General features: G+C 35.8%; 1 protein-coding gene across 3 annotated transcripts in view; it reads right to left on the reverse strand.

The window, feature by feature from the left end:
- pam (peptidylglycine alpha-amidating monooxygenase) overlaps window positions 1-10,003 on the reverse strand; it is a 115,658-nt gene extending 105,655 nt beyond the window's left edge. For 2 of the 3 annotated variants that reach the window (XM_056466391.1, XM_056466388.1), the window contains exon 1: window positions 9,919-10,003. The gene's annotated coding sequence lies outside the window, so the exon portion shown is untranslated. Of the gene's footprint in view, window positions 1-7,024; window positions 7,113-9,918 lie in introns of all 3 variants that reach the window. The other variant, XM_056466389.1, reaches the window with a different exon arrangement.
- Between the last annotated feature and the right edge of the window lie 11,996 nt (window positions 10,004-21,999).

Raw genomic sequence — 21,999 nt, forward strand, 5'->3', positions numbered from 1 at the left:
CCTCCTTCCACACTTTACAGCTGAAAATATACATCACTTGCCTAAAAACACACACACACACACTCTGTCATGCGCTGCAGTGTAGGCTATGCGCGCGTCTGACTCTGAGCTCCAGCAGTCACCCCAGAGAGTAGTGCACGTCGGACAGTTTATCAAGAATGTACCGCTGGATCGCGTCTCACTATAGTTGTTAAACGTGATATTTAATTAATCTTGACTATCTAATGGCTCTTTGGTCTTCTGAATCTATCAGGTAACGTGTCACATCGTCAGTACACTGCTTCAATCTTTCGCTTTTACGCTTGTACTTAGTAATTTTAGTGAAAACCTCAGATACTGTTGGTTGGTTCCTGTTGGTTGTGCACCTTTTTTACCAATCAAGTTTGACGACGTCATTATGACGACACAGATCACTCTGCCTATTCATGCCAGAGTCCCACAGAAAAAGTGATTGACAGGTGGTAAATTGTGTGTAACTTATCTTAATTTATTTATGATTTGGTTATGGGTAAAACACCATGCCAAGACCATGTGAGTCAGGTAGTTGAAACGGTTGGCTACAAATAATTAATTCGATATGAATTAATTAATTATTCATAAATAAATAATTCACCGCCACCTACGACGACGATTATATTGTCCATCACAATGTTTCACATTATACATTGTACGATGCCAAATTGGTTGACATCGCCCAACCGTAATCTGAACATGGAAAACCATCTTATAAATGCATTTGTTATATAAAGCAATTCGACATTAATTGCTTATGAGCCATGTAAACAAGCTTAATTTTACTACCGTTCCTTTACTGTATGAAAACATTATAATTGCTTCTGTTTTTAGTTTTTTAGGGGGATTTATTAAGTCACAGAGATAAAAACATTTACATGACCAAATGTAAACCACTAAACTATACTGAACAGCTATGTTCATGTTTGTGGTTAATCTGGGGGATCATCTGTATGTAAAATCTGCATTGTGACACCATCACAGGATGCACACAGTGCTTTCCTGTGACAAACTGTAATCGCAAAGTACTGTAGCTGAGAGACGTGTGCTTTAAAGTGTCGCATGCCTTTCTCTTTAGTCACAGTATATTAATCACAAAGTCTTAAAGCAACAGCAGCCTAATAAATGGTAAATACAGCCATCTGTTTCATGTTAACAAATAACTAAATTAACGTCAATTCATGTTAACACACAATAAATACTAAAATAAAATTACTCACTCGCTGTTTCTGATTACATCACTTTAAAGCACTATTTTTAAAGGGTAGAATATTTTATAAATGTTGCTAAGGTTTTTGTGCCAGTATGTCTAAAACTTACAAAAAAATCTGTAAATTAGCAGTTTTACATATTTTGTGATTCATGTTTTGTTTTAGTTTTTCCTGTTTATTTTTTTGAAATTGCTTTATTGGACCTTGATCTTGCTTGCAAAAATGTTTAACCTTGAAAAGTTCCAAAAAGTGACTTTTATTAACATTTTTAATAGTTTAAAGTGATAGTGATCTGGGTTTGTGTTGTATATTATGCAACAAAAACCTTGTATTAAACTGCCAGGACATTTTCTGTCATTTTAAAAATGTATTTCTCTATGTAATATTTCTTATACATTATACTATTTTAAAACTACTAAAATGTCAATAAAAGTCACTATGTTAAACTGTAGAGTGGAATTTTCAACATCAAAAGTCGACACAGCAGAGATCAAGGTCCAACAATGCAATTCACAAATACACGGTTAACACAATGTACGGAAACTGGTAATAGATATTTTTTACAGTGTAATGTTTGACCCTAGGGCTGGGCGATTTGGCCTAAAATCTAACTCTCGATTAACTGAACATTCTAACTCAATTACGATTAACAAACGATTATTTTATTTATTTATTTTATTTTTTTGCCCTCATAGTTCACTGACAAGTACAGTATTACAGTAATATGCTCGCATATTACAAGTGAGAGGTTTTAAATGTTGAACAATTGAAATTAAAACACAAATTGCCTGAAACCAACAGTCACTTTTATCTTATAAAAAAAGTGAAAATAAATAACTTTTGGAAACAAAACTTTGGAAAAGTTTTTCATATTAAATATATAAAAAATATATAAAATATAAAAAATAAGCAGTATCTCTTCTAAATAAAATAACTCTTGTATCTCCTGTAAATAATATTTTAAACAGTGCATGTCTTGCATCTACTGTAAACAATTTATGTAAATAATAATTTTATTGCAGTAGAAAATAAAGTGTCTCAAGGCATCTCTGGCGCAGCTTCCAATCGTTGTCAATGTAACACAAATGTGCAACGAGTAGTTACATTGTTTGAGAGGTGCGTGGGTGTGCGAAGGCTGTGCCGGACCACAACCATGCATTCAATGCAGAAGTATAAATCAGCCTTAACAGAGTGGGGTCACATGACTCCACACGTGGTAGGGAAAGTAATTGAAAAAAATTATCAATTTTAGGTTCTGAATGTTGATTTTGAATACTTTTCGATTAATCGCTCAGATTAATTTGACCCTCAATTTTACTCCACCTGCAAAATGCTCTTTATTATAACTTATAACTTTATTATAACAGAAGTGCTATTTACATTTATTCAATATAAGCATAGGACAGTTTGGAAAAGTCAAGGTTTTAAAACCGCCAAAATTTTCATTTATAACCGCTCCTAAGGTATGTGTAAGATTTTTTTTATTTACGCTTTGTTTTTTAGGACAACAGTACCACCAGCAAAAAAGATATCCAAAGATACCATTTTAAATTGTAAAGAAATCTTTGTTTTTGAAACAAATAAAGACAGAAGAAGTCAATAATTCATTTGAATTATTTAGCCTGAGATTTTTACTGTTCCAAAATATTTTTAATATTTCTCAAAATAAACTATTTTGTGTTCAAAGCGGAAAAAAGTTTTTGTTTTTTACCATTTCAAAAGAATATAATTTATTGCAGTAATCAAAATTCTGTGAAACCGTGATATTTTTATCCAAGGTTATCCTATCGTCAGAATTTTATACCAGCCCATGCCTAATTCAATATAAATACACAGATGCTGTACCATTATAGCAACCAGCAAAAGCTTGTAAGCACTGTTTATCTTATTTGTTTATTTGTTCTACTGTGTTTAATTGTGCTATTGCTTGTAATTTGGTTGGTTGTTTCGGTTTTTATCAGTTGTTTGTTGAGTACTGCTGAACAAAGCCGGTTTAGTTTGTTTTTAGTTTGAGCTTTCAATGCTATCTCATGGCAATTCGTAACTTTTTTTATTTAGTGGCTAATTCGTTTGAATTCATAAGATCTCATTCATACAATTTAGTATGATTTGCTCATCCCCCAATGACAGTTGGGTGCCATGCCTCCTTTTAAAAATTGTAAATTTTCGTACGACTGAACTCATGCGAATTCGTACGAATAAGCCACTACACTGACAAAACTTACAAATAGTTACGTTTCCTCGTGAGATCAGGCTGGAGTTTTCAGGCTCAAGAAGGTTTGGGCTTTGTCGTCATGATAACTTACACTATGGATAATCTGCTTCAAAGCTGGTTTTATTCTGGGATCAAACTGAACCAATCAGCTGTAGGTAGTGACTGTACAGCCTTTTAAACTAAAAACATTTTTGAGTCAAAATTGTATCTTATTTACAATTTAATTGTAATAATACACTCACCGGGCACTTTATTAGGAACACCTTACTAGTACCGGGTTGGACCCTCTTTTGCCTTCAGAACTGCCTTAATCCGTTGTGGTATAGATTCAACAAGGTACTGGAAATATTCCTCAGAGATTTTGGTCCATATTGACATGATAGCAACACGTAGTTGCAGATTTGTCGGCTACACATCCATAATGCGAATCTCCCGTTCCACCACATCCCAAAGGTGCTCTATTGGACAGTACAGTGAACTTGTGTTTTATGGCATGGTGCGTTATCCAGCTGGACGTAGCCATCAGAAAATGGGTACACTCTGGTCTTAAAGGGATAGACATGGTCAGCAACAATACTCAGGTAGACTGTGGCACTGACATGATGCTCAATTGGTACTAATGGGCCAAAAGAGTACCAAGAAAATATCCCCACACCATTACATAACCACCAGCCTGAACCATTTTCCAATCTCAAATATTGTCCAATTTTGGTGAGCCTGTGCCAATTGTAGCCTCAGTTTCCTGTTCTTAGTTGACAGGAGTGACACCTGGTGTGGTCTACTGCTGATGTAGCCCATCCGCCTCAAGGTTGGACGTATTGTGCGTTCAGAGATGCTCTTCTGCATACCTCGGTTGTAACGAGTGGTTATTTGAGTTAGTGTTGGCTTTTTATCAGCTTGAACCAGTCTGGCCATTCTCCTCTGACCTCTGGCATCAACAAGACATTTGTTCCCACAGAACTGCCACTTACTGGATATTTTCTGTTTTTCTGACCATTCTCTGTAAACCCTTGAGATGGTTGTGCCTGAAAATCCGACCAGTTTATCTGGCACCAACAACCATGCCATGTTCAAAGTCACTTAAATCACCTTTCTTCCCTATTCTGATGCCCGGTTTAAACAGCTTAATAAATAGTACCTAAAAAAAGTGGCCAGTGAGTGTATATACTTGTTATATTTGAATAGCATTATAACGTTTTGAATTGTTAATAAATATTAATAATAGCTTTACATTTACAGTACTGTGCAACATCTCTAAGACGCTTCAAAAACCCTATCTGCAAAGCTAGCTGAAACACTTCGGGCAAGTGTACCAAGTGTTTTAAATGCAAATTGTGGTCATCTGAAATGTTGATTTGATTTAGTTAATAAAAGTTAATTAATAAATAAAACGTAATTATGCATTTGTTTGAAAGCATCCTCATAGTGCCTACAACTTAGAACAGTACAGTAGCTTTGCAGGTACTTGTTCATGTAACTTGTTCTGTGTGACAAGTTTCTGATTGTGTGTCTGACTGTGCTTTTCATCCTTTTATAACCTGTTTTAACACATTTTAATCTGTTTTTAATTTACATTTTTATTATTTGTTTTTATACTTGTCTTTTTTTATTCCTGTTTATGTATAGCACTTTGAATTACCACTGTGTATGAAATGTGCTATATAAATAAACTTGCCTTGTCTTGCCCTGATTTAAGGGCAAATATTTTGTCTTTAAGAGTTAGATATAGAAATATATATTTCTTAACTTTATCGTAGCATGTTGTTTCAGTGTCGATGAAAAACTTTTGAAAACTCTTTCTCTCTCTCAAGTTCCCTGTGTACACAGAACTATTTTCACATTGGTTTGTTTTCCAAATGACTCCCAATGTCACAGTCCACAAGCTGAAGTTTGGAGTTATACAAAGAGGTTATATTTGCTTCAAGAATCATTAAAGCTACAAGCAGCGGCAAGTTTTGTGGAAGACGTTTAAACAGCCACATTATAATGGCAGTTACTCAAGCCTGTTTCTGCACGCACGCCAACAGTATATTCTAAGACTGTTAATGAAACACACCCGATTCAGATCATTAGCTGAAACTCCATGCCCTGAAATAAAGATGTAGGAATGCTGCATCCCAATTTACATATTATCCATTCTCCTAAATTGTAGTTGAAAATAGAATAGGCCCTGATATACTTCATACTAACTTTTTTTGTTCTTTGTTTGAGGGCAAAAAGAAGCTTAACACTGTTTACGGTTGTCGAACATTCCAACACCCCCACATTGCAGGAAAAGTGGTTGTAAACAACTTTACTAACTTTATTTTAGTAATAAAAACCAAGGACTGTTATGTAATGTTGAATCGTTATTAGTTACATTCTTTCAATTTAACTGCATGTGTGTGTATTGTATATGTACAGCAGGAAATATTGAACACATTACCATTTTTCTAAGAAAACATATTTCTGAAGGTGCTGATGATCTGACATTTTCACCAGATGTTGTTAATAACAAATGAAATCCACATATGAAAAGAAAACAAAAGTTTACAAAAACTTACATTTCATGACATGAAATGATGCAGGAAAAAAGTATTGAACTCTTGAAGAAAGGGAACTGTAGGAAGGCAGTGAAAGCCCAGACAGCAGCTGAAATCTCTCAGCAACCCTCTACCTTCCTCATTGTAAATTAATATTAGCTGCTTCAGTCCAACATCTGCATTAGCAGGGTGATGAAGATGAAACCAGGGAGAATATTTTAGCAAGACAATGATCCAAAACACAGCAAAGGAAACTCAGATGCTTTCAGAGAAAGAAAATCAAGCTGTAGAATGGCCCAGCCAATCACCAGACTTGAATCCAATGGAAAATACTAAATAAAAATCAGATTTGATAGACGAGACCCACAAAACCATCCAGATTTTTACACTCTGTTGAAGTCTGTGAAAAACTCACACCTGAGCAATGCATGTGACTAAAATAATCACGTTGGCTAAATATCAGCCATACTAAGCCACCGTGCTTTCCAAGATATCGGCATAGGCCTTCGAAAAAACCCATATCGGTCGACGAATAGGTTAAAAAAAAAACGTCTAAAGTATTCCAAAGCTTCGTATTTGGTCTACTATTATTGGTAAAAAAAATTCAAAGTGCAAATCTGTGCTTACTCTAACAGCTAATTGCCCACAAAACATTGTGTGACTGGATGTGAATTTGATTAGAACTACAAACACAGGTAAAAACATGTTAACAACTACAAACATGGTGGATGTGAGAGACCAACCTGTTTGGTCATTAATCCGCTTATTAAGTCGTGACGTATGGAATACTGTTTCCGGGTGCAATTTGAAACAGTTCGAATTTACTCATTTGAATTGAGAAAATATTCGTATATGACCACTTTTTAGTCCTATCACACACGAAAGTGAATTTTATAGAAAATCATGGTGTACACAACAGTCTCTGGACTTGCTGCATCACAAATATCAAAATTTTAACAATTTATAAAAAAATTTATCACTTTCTGGCCATCAGATTTTAGCCATGAATTTATATATTGCGATTTTTGAAAGTATTACATGGCTTTGTAAACGCTTAGTATTACCATTTGATGATTCTCCCCATACAGTTTGATAGTGCCCTTGGACCCGGAAGCCGCTTCATGTGTAGTCACACTTACCAAGCGGATACACCTGTCACAAAAATCAATATATAAACTTATCGCACAACGCATTGACAATAATTTTTCGTGATGCAATATATCACCAATACATAAAAAACAATGCCAGCAACATATTAGCTGATTGCACAGCCGCTGTCAATTCATCCAGTCTCTACTGAAGGTGTAAGTGTCAGTATGGTTAAAAAAACTATAGTATTGACTATAAATTACTATAGTATATTTTCATGTGGGTGCCAACAACTGAAATTAGATTACATTAAATATTCTTAATAATAAAATATTATCTGTGGGTTTCCTCTGGGTGCTCCGGTTTCCCCCACAGTCCAAAGACATGTGGTATTGATGAATTGAATAAGCTAAATTGGCCATAGTGTGGGTGTGAAAGAGTGTGTAAGAATGTTTCCCAGTACTGGGTTGTGGCTGAAAGGGCATCCACTGCATAATGCTGGATAAGTTGGCGCTTCATTCAGCTGTGGCAACCCCTGATTAACAAAGGGACTAAGCCTAAAAGAAAATGAATGAATGAATGGAATAAAACAAATATTAAGACTTTGCTAACACTTTAGTTTCAGTTACAATTCACACTGTTATCCACTGGCTTATTACTCACCTACTATTAAGATAATAACTGTTTATTAGCACTTATGCACAATTATGTCACAATTATGACCCTATTCTATATTCCTAACCCTACACAATACCTAAACCCAACTACTTCCATACTAACTATTATAAAGCAGCTAATTAGTAAGTAAGCTAATAGTCTTAGTTAATGGTTTGTTAACAGTTAGTAACACTGTGAATCATTTTACTCATTCACATACCTAATAAATCCAGAGAAAAAGTATATTTAAGTGATAAAAGATTTTCCATAGCGGAATAGTGTGTGCTTATATGTAAAAAGCCACAATAAATAATGCTCTAACGCTCTACAGCAGTGGTTCTCAAACTGTGGTACGCGGAGAAAACGCTGAATAATTCAAGTAAAAAAAGGACACACTTTTAACCCTTTGATGCATACGATAACACCAATGTGATCAGTAAAATTTATGAAAATAGGCTTAACCTTTTATTTTATTTTCAATTTTCTAATATTTGTTATGTATTCTATCATTTGAAACTAATTTCCTCTCCATATTTGTAATGGTTGTTGGGCGTGTATGCCGTATTTTTATATCCCAATGTTGACAGGTATGGTTTAATCACTTGCTTTTCTGACACAAATAGCCTACTCTAACATCCAGTAAGCAGATCTAATTTCTAATTTAAATATGTAAATCTAATTTATATATTTAAAATACAAGTTAATGTTTAGATTTCAAAGATATATAAATAAGTCATATATACATGCATCATACATTTCAAAATTTATCAAAAAGAGTTTATATGTAAATATGATGACATATAGCTAGGCCCACACAGAATCTGCGTGCATTGAATTCTGCAGATTTTCAGCCCATCATTGATGCTGTTCATTTACTTGTGTAAATGAGTGTAAATTTATATTTATTCAGTTTTTAAATTATTTACAGTAATATTATTGACTAATATGAAAATATTCATATGATTTATTTGCAATACAGTTCGTAAAGTAATATTTTGTGTCTTTTAGTAGATATAATATATGAGAGACTTGCTTTGTTTACCAAACAAAGTGGATCTAATTGGATTTGCATTGTAAACATTAAATAAAAGTTAAAAAGGTATTACTTTTTTATTTCATATATTAAGGTTTTAGTTATGATACTCCCAATATAATTCTGCATAAATCTGTAGGATTCTTAACACAATTCTGCACAGAAATAGCAAAAAATGTCTGCAGATTCCGTCTGGCCCTACATATAGCCTATATTTATGAGGTCCAAGCAACATTTCCAGGTTTTGATGAACAGGCTACTTTATGATAATACTTTACATTTAAGTACATCAGTTTTATTTTTACTTTTTAAAACCAGTACCATTATTAATTAACTTTTAAAAGCACATTTTAATTTAAACGTTGACGTTTTATTTATTTTTACCTGTAAACACAGTACTGTGTTATTGTTCAAACAATTTATAATGTTTAAAGTGGCTGACAATAATAAATATTCATCATAATAAGAATTAATCTGCCACATTTTTGAACTGCGCAGTGCTGTAGCTCCTTAATTAGACCTGCTACTCTACAGTATTTCAATACTGGTCATTATGGTGGTACATGGAGAGACCATTTTTTTTTCTGAGGTGGTGCTTGATGAAAAAAATTTGAGAACTACTGCTCTACAGTATTCTAATAAATCAGAAAAAAAACAAATGTAAAGAATAAACTAAAATGTTAATTGTAATTGATGTTGACTAATAAACATAAGCTAATAACAACGCCATAGCAATTAATAACAATACACAATACATCTTAATACAACAGCAATGAGCAAATGCATGCACAATCATTTCAACATCATGCGAACACTATATAAACGTATACAAAATAACGTCCGATGTAACCAGCTGTTTTGGCAACATCTATAAACTTTGTTCAAAAACGCCAAATTAGAATTAAACACCTCAAACAATTATTCATATTAGCTATAAATACAATTTCGCCAAAGGCCCGTTAAACAAACTCCTCAATGCGCCTCTTTATTATAACTTCCGAAAGTATGTTGCTAGGTTGCTTTGCTAACCGATGACGTCGTCGTGTGAAGTTCAGTCAACTTCACTGATACGGCTCAAAACTGAGAAAATCAGTTTAATTGAAAAACGCCAGATTTTTATAAGCATGAGTGAAGATGAAATGCAGAGACACCCTGCTCAAAGAAACGTCGGTTATTTACCTTCATTTTCTGTGCTTGTTTTGTTCATGTTCAGTGTTCAGTCAGACCAGTGTAATCGATACATGAGCTCAAGAGTTAGTTACCACGTGATAATGTGTGGAGGAGTGACACCTTACAATAACAAACTGAAAGAAAAGGTTAGCGTTGTCGCCTCGCAGCAAGAAGGTTGCTGTTTCGAGTCCCGGCTGGACCAGTTGGTATCCGTGTGGAGTTTCAATCTTCTCCCCATGTTGGCGTGAGTTTCCTCCGGGTGTTTACCCCACAGTCCAAAGACAAAATTGGCCGTAGTGTATGTGTGCGCTTGTGAGAGGGTATATGGGTGTTTCCCAGTACTGGGTTGCAGCTGGAAGGGCATATGTGTAAAACATATGCTGTGTGTAAAACATATGCTGGAATAGTTGGCAGTTCATTCCGCTGTGGCGACCCCTGATTATTAAAAGGACTAAGCCGAAGGAAAATGAATATTTGATGAAAAAAAGTTATCAAGTTCATTGTTCAAACTTTAGTATTGTCAATTTGCTATATATATATATATATATATATATATATATATATATATATATATATATATATATATATATATATATATATATATATATAGATATATATATATATATATATATATATATATATATATATATATATATATATATATATATACAATGTTCTTATTGATATTTTCTTTTAATAAACATGGAAGAGGAATTTATTAAATAGAAAACAAATAGCTTTTTTTCCCTGAAACACTGGCTTGATCACATTGGTGGATCATTTATTTAATTTAAATGATTTTCATTATACGTCTGGTTAATTTCCTGTAACACCAGGGGACTATGTCAATTTTTGGGAGGCTATTTCTCCAGAGGTTTGTATTTTATTTAGACATCAGATAAGAATTAACATGGTCTCTACCAAAAGGTAATTTGTTACATAAGTTGTTAAATATTCTAGGTAACATTCCTTTTTTCATAAGAGATTTATTTCAATGAAACATTGTGTCTTTGCTGTGTGTTTATCAAAAGCATAGAATTAACATGGATGGAGGGGACATGCCCCCACCAATATCCACTAATTATTAAAATGTCCCCACCAATAATGTAATCACGTTTAATATAAAATAATGCTCCATCAACCCTTAGTAACGTGGATGTGAAGAAAGGGTTCAATTGAACTTTATTTACAGGACGTCTCTGCATTTTGAGTTTCGGCATGTCATCTACTGAATTTACTGTTGTACAATATTAATGTTCTAGAAGCAGAATCTTATATAACAAATAGAGCTGTAAATGTAATATATTATTTATATACATCATTTACTGTTGGCTTTTTATTTTTCCTACTAAACATTAAAATGAATGTAAATTCCTCTTTGCCAGGTAGCAAGGCATCGAATAAACCAAATTAAAACGGAGGCAAAAAAATAATAAACCATAAAAGCGAACAACACAATACAATGCAAGCAAAAAATAATAAACAATACAAGAGATGTTGCAGCAGCTGATGGACATCAGTTCAGTTGATGCATAAATACTGCAAAGTTTTTTGTACAAATTGACGAATTGCAGGGTTGGCATGTGTAAATATCCTGTTGATATTTAGAAATCTTGCTGTATTTATCTTTTAAACGCAGAATTTTTTCCGCATGATCAATCGTTATCTATGGTGTGTATGCTATATTTTGGGTTCTGTTAATTGCTAATTAAAAATAAAAACCTTTCTAAAAAAGTATGTGTTGTTTATATCTTACTGTTTGTATTTTACAAGTGTTATTTCTACCCCTATGAAAATAACAAATACCAACAACCCTGTTATAAGAGAATATATTATTTGTGCTTATATTAGTCCAACTCAGGCTAGAGTGTATAAAAGATCGTTTATTTCTGCAGTCCAACATATATTGCTTTTATGAAAGTATAACAGCTTACATCACACTGTTTTTAAACCGTATATTATTGCGTGTTTTTGAATGTAAGTGCTTATATTTACATCATCAAGCCTTTGTTATAGTGCAGAGACCAGCAGTCAAATGAGAAGTTCAGAGGGCGTGGTTGATTTTACATCAAGCGTTTGGTTGGAAGCTTGATTCCGCGGCTCCACCTCTGGCTCCGTCAGGCAGTCCTTCTGCGCATACCCAGGCTCCAATTTCAGCAGTCTTTTGCGACAGTTTGTGCCCGTCAAGCAGGCGTTTTGCCCTCAAAGCGTCCATATTTTATACAGTCATTGATAACACACTATTAAACATAACATTATCTATATCAGTGCTGCAGAGTTGTAAAAGACAAAGACTGATTGCATCTGTTTTTACAGATTTCAATAAAAGACCACCACTGACAGGGCCGAATAAAGAATTCAGAGGCCCCTGGGCACAATGTCTTGTAGGCCCCCTACCTAGCCGCACCGCTATAGTTGAATTAAAAAATAAGATTAATATAATATTTGTTAAATAAAGTTAATCTATATTGTATTGCCTGCATTTTTTAAATAAATGATATACAGTACATATATTTCTAAACTACAAAAATGTTACTTATTTTTAAAGCATTTAAAGCACACTTTTAAAAAATACAACTAGTGAAAATAAATGGATTTTAATATACTTGTTCAAGTTCTCTGAAGCAGTACTAAAAATATATATTTAAGGGTAATTTTAATGTATAACTTTTACAAACTTATAATGCATATGATCTGGATATGACACCTCTCCAATCCAGTTCTATAAATTTGAGTCTTCCATAATACACACACATATTAATGAGTCCTACTTGTCTTCCTCATGATGAAGAGTAGGAAAAATCTGATATGTAGTGGTAGAAAAAAGAAGAACGTGTTTATCAGACTCTGGATTTGAACCGGGTCCACAATCGATCACGTCAAAAGATGTTGCCATGCGCCTTACGAGATACGCCACTTAGGCTGCTGTCTGTTATGCTTTTTAGTTATGTTGTCCCTGTCAATCAAACGGTGATGGGCGTGAATTGCTTAACTAGTTTATTCCAATGAGGTGCGCTATTTGCGCCTAAATAGACACTCCAAAATCTGCATCCACCCCCTCGCATGGGCCCCAAGTGCAGACGGGCCCCTGGGCCTGTGCCCATAAATACCCATTGGTTAATCTGGTCCTGACAATTGACATGCTATTGGGCCTGTGATACAATACTTATTTTTGGTATTAAAAGTGGTAACCCTAGTTATGGGGTACCCCTCTACTACCTTGAACAACAAAAAGAATTGGCGTCAGCACCAATAGCCTAGTGGTTGGTGCGTCGACATATACAGTAGCACTCAGGTACTTGCGACGACCCGAGTTCGATTCCCGGTTCAAGGTCCTTTGCCGATCCTTCCCCTCTCTCTGCTCCCCGTACTTTCCTGTTTGTTATTCTGCACTGTCCTGTCAATAAAAGGTGAAAACCCCTAAAAAGATAATTATAAAAAAAAAAAAGAATTGGCACTTCTCTAGTTAAAACAGTGAAAATTGGACTTTAAAATTGAAATTGAGAAACGAAAATTAGAACAGGAAACTACTTTGGCACAGCAATCTTTGGAAAATAGAAAATTGAATCTTCAACAGCAACATTTGGATCTAATAAAGGATGGAAACGTGAGGTTAAGTGACGATGATTTAGGTGAAGGAGGGGGGGTACCTTCTGTTAATTTTAATATAGCAGCAAACTTGCGATTAATGGCTTTGTTTCATGAAGATGTAGATACATTTTTTTTGTTATTTGAACGAGTTGCGGACAATCAGAGTCGGCTGGAGGCCGAACGATCATTAGTAATGCTGCCGCTGTTAAATTGCTTTAGGATCTGGTGGAATTGGTTGTTTTGGAACAGTTTAAGAACATTCCGCTAAATCAACTTGCTATATTTATTGCAGAACGTAATGTTTCTTCAGTAGCAGAGGCAGCAGCATTAGCAGACGAGTATGATTTAATTCACTGAGTGGGCAGTGGTCTAAAAGAGGAACCTACATTTATGCAGCGTCCAGAGCTACCAACAGTCACACGTTATGGAAATAAGAAAATTGCTGGTAAAAGCGATCCCGTTTTAATTTGTAATTATTGTTTAGGTCATGGGCATTGGAAGAAAGATTGTCCTGTTTTACAGATGAAAGGTTGGGGCCGTTACACCCAGCCAAAACCTACAAACTTAGCCGCATCAGTGGCTAGATCTGCTGAATTGGAGTCCTTCTTCATGCCATGTAGTAACGAAACGAAATTCTGCGGGACACAGGTGCATCTGCCTCTTTCATTTTGGAGTCTGTATTACCTTTCTCAAATGAATCATTTACAGGCAATTCGATGTTGATCTGTGGAATTGGGTTAACTAAGATGTCGTTGCCACTGAATAGGGTTACGTTGCAGTCTAAATTGATTTACAGTGATGTGGAACTAGGGGCGAGACCTGCCCTTCCAGTGGAAGGAGTTTCTGTCATTCTTGGGAATAATTTGGCTGAAGGACGAGTTTGGGGTGAGTCAGCACCACCGTTAATTGTGACATCAAAACCCATTTCTGTTGCTGACCGGGATAGTGGCCAGGACTTTCATGATGTGTTTCCTGCTTGTGCAGTCACGCGCTCAGCCAGTCGTACAGTTACTATGCAAAATGAGGTACCATTTCAAATAGATGGGGGTGTTTCTTGGCCGGCCTCGTTGCTTTCCGTATCACTGGATGAATTTATTAAGCAGCAAAAAGCAGATCTTACGTTGAATGAATTGTTTTCACAGGTGCTCTTGGATGCTAACGCAGCCCAGGGGTATTTCATGTGTGAAGGGGTTTTGATAAGAAAATGGACTCCACAAGCCAAAGCCTCTATAGGGACGCCATACGTACAGGTAGTAATTCCAACATTTAAGATGGTTTAATGCGTAATTTTTTTTGGCCTCGGCTAAAACGTGATGTGTCGCGCTATATTAAATCTTGTCATGTTTGCCAGCTAACAGGTAAACCAAACCAGAATCCAAAACCTGTTCCATTACGTCCTATTCCTGCCGTGTCTGAACCATTCAGTCATTTAAATCCCTGCTTACGTGCTTATTGTACAGAACTGGATCGTGACTGGGAGGAGGGGTTACCTTGGCTCATGTTTGCTGCTAGAGAGGTAACCCATTAAGTTCTGGTTTTAGCCTAAATGAACTGGTTTTTGGCCATAATGTCCGCGGGATGTTAGCTGTGTTACGGGAGGGTTGGATTTCTCTTGAGCCAGCGAAAAATTTTGCAGAGTATGTGAAAGATGACTCTTTGAGGCTGTAAAGTTGGCTAAAGCAAATTTAATGCAGGCACAGTTAAAAATGAAACGTGCGTATGTTCGTAGAACTGAGCACCGACCTTTTAGTGTCGTGGATCAGATAATGGCTTTATTGCGTGTGACTTCTTCTCCATTTGCAGCTAGGTTTGCTGGCCCATATGTGATTAGCCATAAAGAGTCAGATGAAAATTATGTTATTGCGACACCAGAGAGAAGGACAAAAACTCAAGTATGTCATACTAATTTACTTAAACCTTTTTATGGCCGTTCAGAGTCAGTTTGTTGTCAGGTATCCCTTGTATTGTCCATTCATCCTACGATATCTGGTGAATTAATTTTGGATTATGAAAAGACAATGGATTTTTTGCAACATCTTCCCTCTGAGAGAAGGTTAGAGTTGGTCATATTGATTGAGGATTATGTATGTATTTTTTCTTATTTTCCAAGTCAGACGCATGTTGTACAACACGATATTGATGTGGGGGATTCCCTTCCAGTACGTCAGTGATTCTATAGAGTGCCGTGGGAAAAAAGAAAGCAATTGGAGTCAGAGGTTAACTATCTGTTAGAGAATAATTTGGCTGTTCCATCTTCTTCTAGTTGGTCATCTCCTTGCTTGCTAGAGAAAAAGAAAGATGGTACCTTGAGATTTTGTACCGATTATAGAAAATTAAATGCAATTACTAAACCTGACTCTTTTCCACTTCCACGTAACGAAGATTGCATGGATAAAAAGGGTGCTGACAAATACCTCAGTAAATTTGATTTATTAAAGGGGTATTGGCAGATCCCTCTGACCCTGCGCGCTCGTGAAATATCTTCTTGTATTGTTTTGTATTGCAAAACGCACCGGCCACATTTCAGAGACTAATGAATCGTGTGATAACTGATTTGGAAGGTTTTGCAGTTTGCTTGGATAATTTAATTGTATATAGCGATTCTTGGGAGGAACATCTAAGACAAATTAGGCAGTTATTTGAGCGCATGAAGGAAGCTGGGCTTACTGTGAACCTAGCGAAGTGTGAGTTCGCTAGGGCCACGGTAACCTATTTGGGTTAGGTTGTTGGTCATGGAGTTGTGCATCCTGTGAGTGCTAAAAATGAGGCAATTGAGAAATATCCCTCACCATGTACCAAGCGAGAATTAATGCATTTTCTTGGAATGGTGGGATATTATCTGAGTTTTTGTAAGAATTTTTCAGAAACCATCGCTCTGTTGCCGATTTGCTGAAAGCATCACGCATGTTTGATTGTAATTCAATCTGTCAAAATGCCTTTGAAAATGTGAAGGCGTTGCTGACAAATGCTCCAGTTCTTGCTGCGCTGCAGTGGGACAGACCGATTAAAATACATGTAGATGCATGTGAGATTGGGGCAGGGGCTGTGCTCCTACAGGATGATGGTGAGGGGGTGGAACGTCCAGTATGTTTCTTCTCCAACAAGTTTCTGCCTTATCAGATTAATTATTCCATAATCGAAAAGGAAGCCTTGGCATTGGTTTGGGCGCTCCAGCATTTTGATGTCTATCTTGTGGGAGGTGGATCGCCGGTGGTGATCTATTGTGACCACAACCCTTTGACGTTTTTGACAACTTTACAAAATCCTAACCAACGTTTAATGCGATGGTCTTTATTTTTACAGCCGTACAACTTGGAGATTCACCACATTAAGGGGAAGAAAAATATTTTAACAGACACCCTTTCTCGTGCACCGGTCTCTTGAAGTGATAGAGACACTTCGTTTGCTGTCTTGTTTTTATTATTTGTTTAATTTGGGTATGGGGGATTAATTTTTTTTTGTGGGGGGGCTTTTGACGACCCTTTTTGGTTGTTTGGGTGACCGGTTTAGGTCATAACAATTACATATTATATATATATATATATTATTTACATAATGCTTTCAACGTATTATCACAGCTTGTCACCCAGTGATAAGCACAGTTATTCGGCAAAATTAATGTTAAAGTAAGCAGCGTTTGTCTGACAGGTCCATTTGCAATAGCACCCTCCCAATGGACATTGGATAAGACAAAATGGCCAAGCATCCAGCCTGTAATATACAAGTATCTCATTGAAACTCCAAGTGATTATACAAGAGAGAAGATAAAGTCCTACAAGTGTTTGGATGCCTAGAGTTTTGTTCTGTAGGGTCTTGTGCAGGAAATAATGTTCCATGATAACCAGATTCAAAACTTTGTAGTGCTAAAAACCGAGGTTCTGCCTAGCCAAAGACAAGGAAATAAGACAGAACTGTACAAAGCCTGGGTAATCACTAACAAGCAAAACAACTGCATTCTGACAGCAAACTGTACCTGTACAGCAGGATATGTGAGCTTACATTTTTACAATTTATTATAAGCATTCACTGTCTGCAGGTTAATTAACCATGTTTAACTGTTTTTGCTGAAATCATTGCTGCAATCAAAAAAGAGTAATGTGTATGATTCAGCATAACGTGAACTTACCTGATATAAAATGAGAACTGCGGAGTCAAGCATTTTTAATTAGGTCCTCACTCCATTGAGCTCTTATGATGGCTGTTAGCCAAAGAGGTTTGCGGTTGGCATTAAAAGCAGTGTGGTGTATGGTAAAATTTATTTGGCATCCTACCATACAACACGACATGTTTGCTATTGCAACCGGTCTTTTTTTGCAACTGGTATGCACGGTTGAATCCATGTGACGCCATGTGTGATGTGGGTTAGTAATTCCTCTATAGTTTGAAAAAAAAGGTGATTTGTGATTGTCCCTGCTGTGTGCATTAAAAGAAAAATGCATTTTGATAAATCTACAGGCAGGGTAACATTGTAATATTAAAAATTCAAAAAAAAAATTCTAAGTAGGGTAATTTCTTATTAAATCAACCAAATTTCAAAAACTTCCCTAGCTCAAATTATTGATTTAGTTTTTTTTTTACTTAAGAATAAATATTAATAAAATCTAAATAATTTTGGCCAGCAACCTCTGGTAAAGTTGTCATGAAAGTGACTATTAACCAAGCTTTTAAAGGTGTAAAGGTTTATTTTAAGTCTAAAATATATTTTGACCACAGGGGGATAAACCTACTGTATATGGGACCCACATTGTGAAACTCACATGGGACCCGCTTAAATTGCCCATTTTCAGCCCATGCCTACATAAATCCTATAGAGGTTCCATATGTTCAAACGATAGACTGTAAAAGATATGGACGTAGTATCCATGATGTCACCCATAGGTGTCTGAAGAACCTAAAAGAAGCTACCAGTAGGCGTGGCCAACCATTGCCATTTTGTTCGCCCGTCATTGCGACGCCCTGGGAACACCAAACAAGGGCTAAGAGGCGGAACGTGAGCGGAGCTACAGACACCTGCTAGCATTTTGCTTAATACTTTATTACCTGCGACTTGGTTTTGCTCTGACCACATGTGCTTGGTTGTAAACTATATCAATAAAGTGTTTAGACTTTTAAAAAACCCTCTTGTAATACATTGAGCCACTAAACATTGTTCTTACGTTTTTTTCTAGAGGTGGAAAATGCAAATTACTTCCAAATACTTCAAATATTGTCTGTGTTAGTAAATGCAAGGCTATAGATGAAATCCACGCATAACACTGTATGACATTTCAGATGACTGTTCTAGAGCCTACAGCTAACCAGTCTGTCAGATTATGCAGTGCATTCAAGTTCTAACGAAAAATATAAACGATAAATGATCCTAAATAAATCAAATACATTCATAGATAAGGTGTATAAGTATATAATTTCACTCACCCAGGAAATGAAGGCCATGTGAATGGTTTGTGAGCACAATAAAGTGCCCTGACTGTGTAACGCCACATAAAACAAAAAAAAATGTTTATAAAATATGTATATGCCGAGTTCAGCGGCTAATCAGCCGGAATCAGCTGAGGTAAAGTGACGGCGACCAGCAAGACCTAACTGTCACTCAAGTGGCCACGCCTCTAATTATGCAGACTTAATATAACCTAATATAAAGGAAACAGATGAGTTATAAAAAAAATGCACCTGTCTTACAGTTGTCATGAAGGGTAATATTAGCTATATGAACCAAAATCATTCTTTGTACCAGGCTTTAAACACCCTTTTTTCAATGGTTCAACGGTTCATAAAAAGAGTGGCAGAAATGTTGATGTAGATGAAGTCCTGCAGGAAGAGCATCTGCACTGTAAAAAATGATTCTGCAGTTTAATTTTTTCAACATGATTTTGTAAGTTGAAACAACAAAGTTGGTAATTCAACTTAACCTGGTAAGTTTTCACTGTCTCAACTAGTCTGTAATAGAGTGTTTGTCGACTCAACCTAAAAAACATATTCTGAACTTTATGCTCCTTTAAGCTGCGCCCCATACTTCCAATCCAACAGGTGGTGGAATGTGCACATGAGATATTTTTGGCAAATGACATATGTGGGCTGATTGTCAGTGTATTGTTCCCAGTATAAATGTTTCTAGAGCAGATTAGACCTTTGCTAATTCATGTGGAGTTTGTCAACCTTTATAAAGCTTAGTAAAGTTTGTTTTAGGTTTGAATTTGCAATATGTATTGAATTTGCAATACTTTTCTTGTTGACTAATCTACTACAGGTATTTTTATAAAGATTTTATTGGATCTCCCGTTTATATACAGTAGAAGATATTTTGGAAAAATATTAACAGTAATTCATTTAAAGGGCACCTATGGTAAAAAATCTACTTTTCAAGCTGTTTGGTCTGCAAGTTTACGTAGGAGTCCCCCCACCAATATTGATTGACAGGCGCGTCATCATATCCTCAGTTTGTTGATTCACGTCCGCCATTTTTGGCGTGAGTCGAAGCGATATCACTAAAGGAACACCCTAGCTCTATTTTTAGATGCAAGGCTCATTGGGCTCAACACAAGAGCAATATTCTCCACATTATCGCTCTAATCGGAATTATTGGTTGTATCTTTAGGTAGGTTTGCAAACATGTGTACTTCTTATTGAGTCTACCTTATATTTCAGCCGTTTGCATTTCTCGCGATCCCAGAAGCTCCCTGTGATCTTAACTAGCATGCGTTTTAGAATTCTAAACATAGGTTTCTATCAGGGTACAATCAAGTCGACGGCTGGGCGCCGCGGACCGCTGCAGACTTGAAGCGCCGTTGTGTGTACCCTGATAGAAACCTATGTTTAGAATTCAAAAAATGCGTAGCGCGACGATTCAGGACACTTCATGTTTCTGCCGCGCCACAGAGAGTGTCTGGTGTGCCGTATCGCGGCTTCGAGCGGCGCATCCGGTGCCTCAGTCAAAGTTAATTCAATGTGCGTGGTTATTAGTTTCTGTGTACAAGCTCGGTACTTGAAACTAGCACACAGTTGGCTGTAAAACTGTACAAAGACACATATGATTTTGTACTCTCTGCTTGGTCTGTGTCCGAGTCGTACATGTACGACTGAATGTGGATCTTCTGACTCCTGCTCCTCTCAGTCTGCCTGTTAGATTCTGTTGCAAACACAGAGCGGGTGAGCTCATGGCCCCGCCCCCTTGATACGTTGGGCGGGAAGCCAAAACTAATTTACATGTGAAGCAGCACACCCCTAAATCAGCGAACTGTGGAAACGCCCCCAACATGACACTTTTTAACACATTATAATAAAAAAAAATCTGATTTGTGTTTTAAACTGAACCTTAACTGGCACACTCAGAAGAACCATAATATTAATATTAAATCATAAAAAAAGAGGTAAACTATGTGCATTTTAAATGTCCTTTTCTCATTTTAAAGGTTGTTCCCAGAGAGCAGACTGACTTATTAAAGGCGAGATTTACCATTTATAAATGTACATTAGTCAGATATTTAGGACCGAATATTTACAATAATTTACCCAAATGTGATTTTCTCATCCTAATGGTTGCAGCGCATTCCCAGAAGCCAGATTGATTTACAACAGTTGAGATTTTATTAAACATCTTATTTTTTCGTATGTTTACAGTAGACTAAGATTCAGAAAAATTATTACAAAAATTCACATAAATGCCATTTTCTCATTCTAAAGGTTGCAGCACATTTCCACAGAAAGACAGACCTACTGCAGGTGAGATTTTACCAAATATACTATCAAATGCATACAGTAAACAAATATTTAAACAACAATAGACATAATTTTCTACTAAAAAAGATTTCAGTAAATTTATATTTCAAAGATTTAGAGATTACTCTGGTCTTGATTGTGTACACTATTTATTAAATATGTTTTGGATTTATTTTTTCTTTTCTTCAGATAATTACTTCAAGCAGTGTGGGGCATTTGGTGTTGATAAATTAAGTGGAGCAGCAAGTTTCACTACAATAAACCAAGTATCATAAAACACTAAGCTGAAGCACTGCCATCACGCAAGTATTGATTTGTAGGTAAATAAGATTTGGTGTACATGTTGTGTTTTTGTCTTTCAGCTTTAATGTTTTAGATTTTGAATTATATAGAAATAAATGCTTTATTGGTTGGCATTTTTAAACAGCACACAGATTCTGAGCAGAGAGATGACTCCTGGAAATCAGAAACTGTTGATGAACATTGGAGCAGATATATGCAATGTAAGAGGACACTCACTTAAATACACATTTAAATAAAGATATTGAGCTCAGATTTTAGAATCCTTTAAGCTCTGGTGTCATTTTTTCCAAGAGCCTGTGTTAGCTGTGTATTTTAGTTTATTTTTTTCTCCTCCTGAGATTACTTTTACTTTACAATTACTTTGTAATAAATTACTTTTTATAAGAAAAATACTTTGTAAAGACAATTATATGGTAAGTATACATTATGTGTAATTGCTAAATTTGGAGTAAAGACCTTTAATAAAATGTGTAATGTATT

Source organism: Danio aesculapii, chromosome 10, assembly GCF_903798145.1.
Source record: "Danio aesculapii chromosome 10, fDanAes4.1, whole genome shotgun sequence".
Taxonomy (NCBI): domain Eukaryota; kingdom Metazoa; phylum Chordata; class Actinopteri; order Cypriniformes; family Danionidae; genus Danio; species Danio aesculapii.